Consider the following 13566-nt stretch of genomic DNA (forward strand, 5'->3'; position numbering starts at 1 on the left):
TTTCCTTTGTGGTTACCTTAATATTTACTCCTATTTTCCTACCTTTAAACCAATCTTTTCTTTATATCGCCTTCACTTCCTTTCCATATGAAAGATCTATGACTACATTTTTTAGTCCCTCTTTATTGATTTAATGTTGTCATCTTTTACGTAATGACATCTCCATCTCCCTGTTTTGAACATTTTAGCTTTAATTTATTTTTGTCATTTCCCTATCTGGGCTGATATCTGCTTGCTCTGTCCTGTGTTCTAGTCTTGGGTTGTTATCTGATGTTACTGACTTTCTAACTGGAGGGCTCTGTTTAGTATTTCTTGTAATTTTGGTTTGGTTTTTGCAAATTCCCTAAACTTTTGTTTTTCTGGAAAAGTCCTAATTTCGCCTTTATATTTGAGAGACAGTTTTGCTGGATATATAATTCTTGGCTGGCAATTTTTTTCCTTCAAGGCTTTATATATGTCATCCCATTGCCTTCTTGCTTGCTTGCATGGTTTCTGCTGAGTAGTCTGAGCTTAATCTTTTTAATATCCCTTTGTAGGTGACTTTTCATTTATCCCTAGCCACTCTTAAAATTCTCTTTGTCTTTGGTTTTGGCAAGTTTGATTATAGTATGTCTTGGTGACTTTCTCTTGGGATCTACCTTGAGTGGGGTTTGATAAGCATCTTGGATTGATATTTTCTCATCTTTCACAATATCAAGGAAATTTTCTGCCAACATATCTTCAACGATCCTCTCTGTATTTTCTGTTACCCCCTCGCCCCATTCTGGTACTCCAATTACTCATAGGTTATTTCTCTTGATGGATTCTCACATAATTCTTAGTGTTTCTTCATTTTTTAAATTCTTACATTTGATTTTTCCTCAAATAAGTTGGTGTCAAGTGTTTTATCTTCAGTGTCACTAATTCTGACTTCCATTTCTTCAGTTCTGCTCCTATGATTTTCTATTGAGTCGTTTAATTCTGAAATTTTATTGTTAGTCTCCTGGATTTCCATTTTCTGTCTCTGTATGGATTCTTATAGACTATTAAATTTGTCATTGTGTTTTTCTCTAATTTTCTTAAGTTACTCTAATGCCATGTCTGTGGGTTCTTTGGCTTGTTCTGCATTTCGCCTGATATTTTTCTCAATCTCTTGAAGAGTTCTGTATATTAATCTTTTGTATTCTACCTCTGGTAGTTCCAGGACGTTCTCCTCATTCAGAAGAGTCCTTTATTCATTGTTTTGGGAGCTCGCTGAAGCCATCATGGTCTGCTTCTTTATGTGATTTGATATTGACTGTTGTCTCCGAGCCATCAATAAGTTATTGTATTAATTTATTTTATGTTTGTGTACTGTGTCCTAGCTTCTTGTTTTGTTTTGTTTTGATATGCCCAAATAGGCTGCTTGAGTGAGCCAGTTTGATTATTTGTTCCTTTGAAGCTCTAACATCCTGTCACCAGGTGGTTAAAGCTATTACTAGGTATGAGTCCAGGAGTCTGTTTACTTTCCTTGTATGGATTCGGCTCTGGTGTCCAGTAGCCTGTCACCACTTCTGTGGTGCAGGGTGTCACCTACAGTCTCAGATGAGCAGGGGTGATTGGTGTAGGTGCAGGCTTCTGGCTGCAGTAGGGGGTCATGTGCTGAGCAAGATAGGGAACTAACAACCACCCCTGAGTGTCTGTGAGGAAAGTGTCCCTGTTTCCTAGGGTGTCTAGGTGGATGGATTTTGCAGCTGGACTATGGGGACCCAGTGCTGTTGGTTGTAAGGACTGGGAGGCACCACTTATCATCTGACCCTTGCTGTGGGTGGCTAAGTGACATGGGTGAACCACCAGTCCCCAGGCCCCTGGTGTGGGTAGATGAGGACCCTCCTTAATAGGCAGAGCAATGTCAAATATCACAAACTTGCCTCTCTCCACCATATAGCTGAAACAGTTGAAGTTAGACTTTAAGTATATATCCTGTTGTACTGTGCTAATGAGGGCATAAGCTGTTTAAATGGGCCTACACAGGCCTATGCAGTGGTGAAAGGCATTCAAAGTCTGTGGACTGCTTATGCCTGTGCCTAGGCAACGGAGCCTTTTCTGCCCTGAGTTCCCACCTTAGGGGAGACAGCAGATTATTTTTCCCCCTAGTTTGTTGCTTTGTTCCTTCTCCAAGGCTGGGAGGATTGCTCAGGGTATGTGACCAGCCCTACTTCCAGCCCAGGGAAAGTGGCTATCACTGGAGGTAGCTCAGGACCCAGTGCAGAGCAGGGAGGGGTCAGTTAAATGGGAGTTTTTTTCCCGAAGGGGTGTTTTTTTCTTCACACTGTAGATTAGATGCAAGTACTTATCTTTTGCTGAGAGTGCCACTGTCTTAATCATCTCATGCTGCTCTAAAAGAAATAGTACAAGTGGATTGCTTTAACAAAGGTAAGTTTATTCTCTCACAGTCCAGTAAGCTAGAAGTCTGAATTCAGGGCACCGGCTCCAGGGGAAATCTTTCTCTGTCTGTCGGCTCTGGAGGAAGGTCATCGTCATCAGCCTTCCCTTGGTCTGGAGGCATCTCAGCTCAGGAACCTAAGATGCAAAGGACTCACTCTGCTCCAGCACTGCTTTCTTGGTGGTATGAGGTCCCCACTCTCTGCTTGCTTCCCTTTCCTTTTATCTCTTGTAAGATAAAAGGTGGTGCAGGCCACACTCCAGGGAAACGCCCTTTACATTGGATCAGGGATATGACCTTAGTAAGGGTGTTACAATCCCACGATAATTCTCTTTAACATGATGTCTTCAATTGCCTCATATGCACATGAAAGCTGGAGGATTGAAAAAGAATCGACACCTTTGAATTGTGGTGTTGGCAAAGAATATTGCTAGAAGACCAAACGAATCTGTCTTGGAAGAAGTACAGTAGGAATGCTCCTCAGAAGCAAAGATGGTGAGACTGTGTCTCACATACTTTGGACATGTTATCAGGAGGGATCAGTCCCTGGAGAAGGGCATCATGCTTGGTAAAGTAGAGGGTGAGTGAAAAAGAGGAAGATTCTCAATCTGATGGATTGACGCAGTGGCTGCAACAATGGGTTCAAGCATAGCAACAATTGTGAGGATGGCACAGGACTGGGCATTGTTTCATTGTTTTTCATAGGGTCGCAATGAGTTGGAACTGACTCAACAGCACCTAACAATGACAACAGCAAACTCAGATCTATGGAGCCCTGGTGACATGGTGGTTAAGTGCTTGGCCACTAACTGAAAAGTTGGTGGTTCGAACCTGCCAGCCACTCTGCAGGAGAAAGAAGTGACAGTTTGCATCTGTAAAGATTAGGTACAGCCTTGGAAACCCCAGGGGGCAGTTTTACTCTGTCGTATGAGGTCTCTATGACTTGGAATTGACTTGATTGCAATGGGTTTGGTTTTGGTTTTGTTTGACTCTATATCTATTGAATCATTCTCTGTTGAGGTGAGGCCCAGGAATCTGTAATTTTAGTAAGCTACCCAGTTGTTTCTGGGGCACACAAAAGTTGATGAACCACCAGCCTCTATGACAACAGTGGCAGCAAAATTAAGGAGAATAAAGGGAGAGAAAAAGTATCTTCTTCTCAAAAATTGGTCATAATTTAGAAATTTATTAGATGTGTGGAGCAAGGGGTTAAATGAGCTGAACATTACCCTAAGTTACCTCACTTGGGATGTAGAAAAATGATGAAATTTCCCACTTAGGACAGAAAAGTATAGCCTGGAAGAAGACACATAGGATAAATGTATGCTCATGCTGATGGCGACACTGAAAGGCATCTGCTAGATATCTTCTCAGTAAAGTAAATTCATTAAAAGTACAACTAAATGTGACTGAATTTTTCTGTCCTTGCCAGTCTTTATATGAATAATTCACAGATCAGAAAAAAACAATTCTTTTTCAGGCTATGCATGTGTCTCCTGATTTTTGGTGCAGAAAATATGGTTGCCTTAGTTATACAGGACTGAACTCAGGGATTAAGCTCAGAGCAGACAAGTAGTTTTGTGTGTCATCCACAGAGATGATAATTGAATCTAGGAGACAGATTGTATTGAACCTGGTACAGTAAACCCACCACATTCATAATTGTGCAATTTGGTGGTTTTAGAATTTCAGCAGAAGCTAATGCTATGGGCAATGAGCACGTAGCTGCTAATCTCTCTTGATAGCACTTTCAGCTTGGCCAATTTATTAACTCAGTGAAGGAAGAGGTACCTCTATCTCTCTTGTTGACATCTTTTAGAATAACTAATTTTTCTCCTCTTACCATAGTAAAAAGGTCTATAAGTACCTTTGATTTGGGGCTCTCTAACAGTCCCTCCAGGAACAGGCAGGGCCTCACTTGTATAGTAATAAAAAAGCCAAAATGGGAGTCTTAAGGCCAGTGGGAAATGCTTTGATGTGCAATTATGGACACAGATATTATAGAAGAAGCCAAAGATATGAGATGCAAACCAGATGAAGGCTGATATTTCTGAGGCCAGATTAGTGAGTGTGTTTAGGATTACGTAGTGATTCATGGTATTCATAGCAGCAAAAAAGTAGATGGTGATAAGGAGCAACTGTCCTTTGATGTGGCACTAAGATTTTCAATGACTTTATCGAGTCACATTGAGGGTAGGTAAAACCAAGGGTTTTAAATACATTGTATTAATAACTCACTCTAGAAATTTGGTGCTGAAAAATAGAAAAGGAATGAATGTTTATTGATGCTTACTATGTACCTGCCACTTTATATTTGTTATCTCATTCTCCCCTCACAATGAAGGAAGGTGAGGAAACTAAGGCCCCAGTAAGCTAAGTAACTAATACAAGGTTAGAACAGCTTGTTAGTGACAGAATTGGATTTGAACCTAATTCCTACTCCAAACCCTGCGTGCTTTTCCACTACGAGAGGCTGGTCACACAACATTTAACAGGATTTTGTGACTCAACAACTTTTTATCCTTTAGATCGTTAGTTTGGGCACAAGAGTAACAAACATCATCAGGGTCAAGGATAGCAGTCATGGGGGGTTGACTGACTGTAGGTTGGAGAAGGGTATGGAAAACCTTTACTTGTATTAACTCATTTTAGTCTCACAACAATCCTATGATATAGGTACTGTTATCACCCATTTTGCAGCTGAGGAAAAATGAAGTACAGAGCCTTGAAATAACTTATGCAAAGTCATCCAGCTAATACATACTTGGATTCAAACCAAGTTTGTTTGGCTCTAAAGCTCCTGTGTTTGTGCTATGCCATATTGCCTCAGAGAAATGAAGATGGAGGTCAGATGTTTACACGTTGAAAAAGAGGAATTAAAAGAGAATGAGGGCGAAAGATCCATTTCATTCCAAACTAATATCCCTCCTTGTGGTCATGAATCCATTCTCTTGTTTTCCCTGCCTGCCTGACTCTTGATCTTTATTGTATAATTCAATAAAATCCTTCCATCATCCCTCCCTGCATGCTATTGGCCCTATTCCCAACCTCACATTTCTGCAGCCCTCTCTTTAAGTCTAGTACCCTCACAGCATTCTCTTGCTACATCCCTTAAACCATCTCAGGTGGCTCATCATCTATCTTTGCTCAAATTCATTATGTAGAACAACCTCAAATCCCTTCCAAACCATGGAACCTATTTCATTTTACCTTTCCACTTCATCTTGCCAGATTGGACCTCTGGTTTGCTCCTGCAAACACAGATTTCTCTGCTGACTGACCAAGTAGGTCTTTTCAACTCAGTGGAAGTGAAGAAGAGGTGTGCCAGTGGCATACCCAGAGCTTCACCATAGTATGAACCATGAAATATCAGAGCTGAATGGGGACCTTACTGATAATTCATCCAGTCCTCCACCCTGCTGCATTCTTCAGATGATAAAAAGCAAGGTCAAGAGAATTTTCCTTAAGCTGCGTAGATCTCAAGGTTCATTCATGTACTAATGACTGTGATAGTCCAGACCCACTTCTCTCCTTGCCACCCCTTTATCACCTTCTCTTTTGTGGGTAACTAGCACCTACATGACCTTTTCCTCTCCACTTCTTCCTTTGCCATTTTTTCAGCAACATCAATGTTGAGCAGTCTATTAATAAATATTTTTGTTGGTGACCGTCCAGATGCTAGAGATAGAGGAGTCATTGCTCTTCTAAACTTTGTTAATGTTTGCCTTCACACTACATTTGTCACTCACCAACAGTGATAGACCTTCCTTCAGCTCAGCTTAGTTTCAAAACATAATCTTCTTACAAGCACCCTGATTTCACTAGGACACTCAATTGCTCTGACTCCACTCACTTCATTCAGATCACTGATTCTCTTCATGCCATGCTAGGTGCCCTCTCTGGCCAGACCTCCTTCACTCATTCCTTTAACTTTTATAAAGTAATTGACTGCTAACTGAAAGGTCAGCAGTTTGAAACCACCAGCAGCTCTGGGGGATAAAGATGTGGCAGTCTGCTTCCATTGAGATTTATAGCCTTGGAAAACCTATGGGGTCACTATGAGTTGGAATTGACTTGACAGCAGCGGGCTTGGTAGTGGGTTTTTTTTTCCTAGTTCTTGAGTCTTGTAACCCCCACTTCTTGTCTCAGTTACAAACTCTTGTCTCAAGGATCTTCTATAACAACCTCTACCTAAATACTATGCTCTTACCTGTTTGATTCTTCCTATCTGTGACCTCCTTCAACCTTGCCTGCCATGGTAATGTATCTCTGCTTATGTTTCTGATTTTTCCTGCTGGCTAAGCCTCTATGTAGGCCTTCATCCCTTTATTATCTGTTTGATGCTTGCCTGCCCACAAAGGGCCCATTGCCCCTAATTTGGGCAGGTATGCCACCTATCTGCCTAGAGTCTGCCCCATAGCAAAGTCCTGTAACCATCCAGATTATACTCTATACCAACTCTGCTACTTCCCTTGTCATTTTTTAAATATTATTTTATTGTGTTTTCAATGAAAGTTTAGCTAGTCATTTTTTTGTATTCTCTTACCCTACACATCTGCTTCTTTCGAGAGAAGAAAAAGAGTGGAAATGGTTAACATATTCTGGTTTAATATTGGCAATTTAATGGAGGAAACTGATGTCTGATAACAAAAGTCCTAATTGCTACTCATACGAATAATTTATATTCCATATAGTGTGCAGAGAAGTGAGGAAGATACTGCTAGTGATAAAATTTGTATTTATTGTCAGTTTGGCAGGTCAACCTAGACTAAGGAGTATTTGGTGATAGCCAGATGACAGGCATGGACTGTTATGAATAGCCGTTAATGTCTTCCGTAGGGAGGAACAACTAGTAAACTCATGATTTGGACGTGAGGTTATGCTTGTAGTGTGAGAAATAATTATTTACTAGCTAAAGTTAATCGTTATGCCTTGATTAAAATCATCAATATATAAAATTGTTGACGAAACTTCTTATTCCTACTATGAAATAAAGGCACGTGAACTTCAAATATCGATGTAAATTTCAGAGATGCTTAATCATGGGAAGGAGTGACTTATATGAAGGCAAGTTCTCTTACTAAAATCAAACAAATAGGGGGCCAAGATGGCTGACTGGGTAGAAGCAACCTCGGATCCCACTTGCAACAAAAACTCGGAAAAACAAGTGAATCGATCACGTACATGGCAGTCTACGAACCCTGACCATCAAACACAGATCTAGAAAGTTGACCCAAGTGACAGGTGAGCGAAAAGCTGCACCCTGAACCACTGACCGCTTCTGGAATGCGCGACCCACTCCACAGCCTTGAGCCCTCGCGGTTCCCTGGTGCCGAGCGGTGGGGCTGATAGCGGCTTGCTGAGGTGGGGCAGGCACAGGACGCAACCCTAACCCCTAGCCCCCTGGGGTAACCTCCGTACAGACTCAGCCAGCGCAAGCAGGCTGCACACTAACAGGGCTAACGAGAGAATGAGCCACCACGGGGAAGCAGCGACTGTTTTCGGAGCCTGGAGCCAGTGTCCCAGTCAGAAAACCTTGGTGCCGGGCTTTGGACTGGGCACAGGGGAGCTGAGCATGGCATCGTGAGACGGCACAAACACGGGACGCAACCCTAGCCCCCAGAAGTGACCTCAGGGGAAGCACAGCCAGTGCACGCAACCGGCACAGCGACACAGCTGACAGGAGGAGAAGTCACTGGGAGGCAGCGACTGGTTTTGGAGCCTGGAGTGCGGCACCCCAGCCGGGGAAACTTGGTGCTGGGCTTTGGATTGGGAGTGGAGGAACTGACCATGGCTTCTGAGACAGCACGTGCACAGGACGTGGGCCTGACCCTTGGGGGCAATCTCGACCCAGCCAATGCACACAGGCTACATGCCCCTCGGGAATCTCAGATAAAACAGTCCTTACCAAGCAAGATAAGTAACTTTGTCTATATTCCTGGGTGCTACTCTCCCTATCTATCTGATCCCTCCTCTCCCCTTCCCAGGTGGCTTCATTAATGTTGGAATTTCCGGGGCCAGAGAGTGAAGTGCTCTGCGTTTTTTTTTTTGTTTTGTTTTGTCTTTTCCTAACCCATTCTCCTGGCCTGAGAGAAGCAGCTACAAAAAACCCAGGGACCAAGAATCCTTCCCTGACTTCCCAGAATTGGAATAAAAATACAGAACCAGCTCCAGCCAAGCATATGAGATCCACAGTCTTGGGGATTCATCCCTACAGGGAACAAGGTGGCTATTATAATGCAAAGGCAATTCTGATAGTGATCTGACTGTAATTGTTTTAGCAGGTTACTGGAAAGACAAGTTTCCCAGGTCTGATATCTCTAGCTATTAAACAGAGCCCTCACTGACTCACAACAGGGAACTGAGGGCTGAAGCTCCACCCAAACCACCTAACCTCCTGCCATAGGGGTCTGAGGATAGTGACATCTTCCAGTCTGTAGAGGTACATGCATTGGGTGCCTCAGGTACAGCTGCAGAGCCCACCCGCCAAAGTGCGTTGGGAATAGAGACACACCTCACTGGCACTTGGGGGAAGCCTGTCAGCATTCTGCTGCCCCTGGAGTGTGACCCCCTGCTGCTACTAGAATCTGGTGCACACAACTATCACCACTACTCCTCTAAGTGAATAGGTGACAGTCTACCCCACACACTTGGTGACCCAAAATCAGATTATACTCAAGAATAGTCAATGGACTCTTAGGCTTATATTTCTGGTAACAGCCCAAACCAGCTGGTAAGAGGACATAAGTGATTCAAAGGCTAAAACAATCAAGACAGCGCAATCTAGTAGCCCATCTACGTATACTGAAAGGAAACAAAACAAGATAAGACTCAGTGAGCAAATATAAAATAAATTATTACAATATCATAGAGATGGCTTGGAGACAGCAGTCGCTATCAAACCACATAAAGAAGCAGACCATGATTACTTCTACAACTCCCCAAATTAAAGAATCAAAATCTTTCCCAAATGAAGGTACAATCCTGGAATTGCCAGATACAGAATATAAAAAACTAATTTACAGAATGCTTCAAGACATCAGGGATGACCTCAGAAATGAAATAAGGTAATCTACAGACAAAGCCAAGGAACACACTGATAAAGCAGTTGAAGAAATCAAAAAGATTATTCAAGAGCATAATGGAAAAATTAATAAACTGCAAGAATCCATAGAGAGACAATATTCAGAAATCCAAAAGATTAACAGTAAAATTACAGAATTAGCTCAATAGGAAGTCAGAGGAGCAGAATTGAGCAATTGGAATGCAGAGTGGGGGAGCTGGAGGATAAGGCAACTGACACCAATAGAATTGAAGAAAAATCAGATAAAAGAATTAAAAAAAATGAAGAAACCCTAAGAATCATGTGGGACTCTATCAAGAAGAATAACTTGCGTGCGATTGGAGTTCCAGAACAAGGAGGGATAACAGAAAATACACAGAGAATAGTTGAAGATCTGTTGGCAGAAAACTTCCCTGACATCATGAAAGATGAAAGGATATCTATCCAAGATGCTCATCGAACCCCATATAAGATTGATCCAAAAAGAAAATCACCGAGACATATTATCATCAAACTTGCCAAAACCAAAGATAAAGAGAAAATTTTAAAAGCAGCCAGGGATAAAAGAAAGGTCTCCTACAAAGGAGAATCAATAAGAATAAGTTCAGACTACTCAGCAGAAACCATGCAGTCAAGAAGGCAATGGGATGACATATATAGAGCACTGAAGGAGAAAAACTGCCAGCCAAGGATCATATATCCAGCAAAACTCTCTCTCGAATATGAAGGCGAAATTAAAACATTTACAGATAAACACAAGCTTAGAGAATTTGTAAAAACCAAACCAAAGCTACAACAAATACTAAAGGAAATTGGTCAGAAAATCAATAACATCAGATACCAACACAACACAAGGTCACAGAACAGAACACCCTGATATCAACTCAAATAAGGAAATCACAAAAACAAAGTAAGATCAATTTTAAAAAGAAAAAATGCTTAAAACAGGGAATCATTGAAGGCATTACGTACAAGATCACAATAATCAAAAAGAGGAACTAAATACAGGAGGCATAGAACTGCCATATGGAGAGGAAAACAGGGCAATATAGGATGATACAAGTTAGGTTTTTACTTAGAAAAATAGGGGTAAATATTATGGTAACCACAAAGAGGTCTAACAATTTCATAACTCAAAATAAAAACCAAGAAAAACATAACAACTCAGCAAACATAAATTCAACTACTATGAAAATGAGGAACACACAATTTACAAAGAAAAAGTCTCAGCACAAAAAAGTTAGCGGAAAAATGAAATTGTCAACAACACACAAAAAGGCATCAAAATGACAGCAATAAATACATACTTATCTATAATTACGCTGAACCTAAATAGACTAAATGCACCAATAAAGAGAGAGAGAGTCTGAGACTGGATAAAGAAACACGATCCGTCTATATGCTGCCTACAAGAGACACGCTTTAGACTTAGAGACACAAACAAATGAAAACTCAAAGGATGGAAAAAGTATATCAAGCAAATAACAATCAAAAAACAGCAGGAGTGGCAATATTAATTTCTGACAAAATAGACTTTGAAGTTAAATCCTTCATAATGATTAAAGGGACAATTGACCTTGAAGGCATAACCATATTAAATATTTATGCCCCCAGTGACAGGGCTGCAAGATACATAAAACAAACATTAACAGAACTGAAAAGTGAGATAGAGACCTCTACAATTATAGTAGGAGACTTCAACACACCACTTTCGGAGAAGGATAGGACTTCCAGTAAGTAGCTCAATGGAGACACAGAAGACCTAATTGCTACAGTCAACCAACTTGATCTCATAGACTTATACTGAACACTCCACCCAACAGCTGCAAAGTATACTTTTTTTTCCTAGCGCACATGGAACATTCTCTAGAATACATCACATATTAGGTCATAAAACAAATCTTTGGAGAATCCAAAACATCGAAATATTACAAAGCATCTTCTCAGACCATAAGGCCATAAAAGTGGAAATCAATAAGAGAAAAATCAGGGAAAAGAAATCAAATATTTGGAAACTGAACAGTACCCTGCTCAAAAAAGACTGGGTTATAGTAGACATTAAGGAAGGAATAAAGAAATTCATAGAATGCAACGAGAATGAAAACACTTCCTATCAAAACCTCTGGGACACAGCAAAAGCAGTTTATATCGATAAATGTACACATACATAAAGAAGAAAGAGCCAAAATCAGAGAACTGTCCCTACAACTTGAACAAATAGAAAGCGAGTAACAAAAGAATCCATCAGGCACCAGAAGAAAACAAATAATAAAAATTAGAGCTGAACTAAATGAATTAGAGAAGAGAAAAACAATTGAAAGAATTAACAAAGCCAAAAGCTGGTTCTTTGAAAAAATTAACAAAATCGATAAACCATTGGCAAGACTGACTAAAGAAATACAGGAAGGGAAACAAATAACCTGAATAAGAAATGAGATGGGCCATACCACAACAGACCCAACTGAAATTAAAAGAATCATATCAGATTATTACGAAAAGTTGTACTCTAACAAATTTGCAAACACAGAAGAAATGGATGAATTCCTAGGAAAACACTACCTACCTAAACTAACACAATCAGAAGTAGAACAACTAAATAGACCCATAACAAAAAAAAGAGATTGAAACGGTAATCAAAAAACTCCCAACAAAAAAAGCCCTGGCCCGGACGGCTTCACTGCAAAGTTCTACCAAACTTTCAGAGAAGAGTTAACACCACTACTACTACAGGTATTTCAAAGCATAGAAAATGATGGAATACTACCTAACTCATTCTATGAAGCCACCATATCCCTGATACCAAAGCCAGGTAAAGACACCACAAAAAAAGAAAATTACAGACCTATATCCCTCATGAACATAGATGCAAAAATCCTCAACAAAATTCTACACAGTAGAATTCAACAACATATCAAAAAAAAAAAAACAATCCACCATGACCAAGTGGGATTTATACCAGGTATGCAAGGCTGGTTTAATATTAGAAAAACCATTAATGTAACCCACCATATAAATAAAACAAAAGACAAAAACCACACAATCTTATCAGTTGATGCAGAAAAGGCATTTGACAAAATCCAACACCCATTCATGATAAAAACTCTCAGCAAAATAGGAATTGAAGGAAAATTCCTCAACATAATAAAAGGCATCTATACAAAGCCAACAGCCAACATCATTCTAAATGGAGAGAGTCTGAAACCATTTCCCTTGAGAACAGGAACCAGACAAGGATGCCCTTTATCACCGCTCTTATTCAACATTGTGCTAGATGTCCTAGCCAGAGCAATTAGGCTAGACAAAGAAATAAATGGCATCCGGATTGGCAAGGAAGAATTAAAAGTATCTCTATTTGCAGATGACATGATCTTATACACAGAAAACCCTAAGGAATCCTCCAGAAAACTACTGAAACTAATAGAAGAGTTCGGCAGTCTCAGGTTACAAGATAAACATACAAAAATCACTTGGATTCCTCTACGTCAACAAAAAGAACATTGAAGAGGAAATCACCAAATCAATACCATTCATAGTAGCCCCCAAGAAGATAAAATACTTAGGAATAAATCTTACCAAAGATGTAAAAGACCTATACAAAGAAAACTACAAAATACTAGTGCAAGAAACTAAAAGGGACCTAAAAAAGTAGAAAAACATACCTTGCTCATGGATAGGAAGACTTAACGTACTAAAAATGTCTATTCTACCAAAAGCCATCTATACATACAATGCACTTCCGATCCAAATTCCAATGTTATTTTTTAAAGTGATGGAGAAACAAATCACCAACTTCATATGGAAGGGAAAGAAGCCCCGATAAGTAAAGCATCATTGAAAAAGAAGAAGAAAGTGGGAGGCCTCACTCTACCTGATTTTAGAACATATTATACAGCCACAGTAGTCAAAACAGCCTGGTACTGGCACAGCAACAGCACATAGACCAATGGAACAGAATTGAGAACCCAGATATAAATCCATCCACATATGAGCAGCTGATATTTGACAAAGGCCCAGTGTCAGTTAATTGGGGAAAAGATAGTCTTTTTAACAAATGGTGCTCGCATAACTGGATATCCATTTGCAAAAAAATGAAACAGGA

This window comes from Loxodonta africana, chromosome X (assembly GCF_030014295.1).
Source record: "Loxodonta africana isolate mLoxAfr1 chromosome X, mLoxAfr1.hap2, whole genome shotgun sequence".
In the NCBI taxonomy this organism is placed as follows: Eukaryota; Metazoa; Chordata; class Mammalia; order Proboscidea; family Elephantidae; genus Loxodonta; species Loxodonta africana.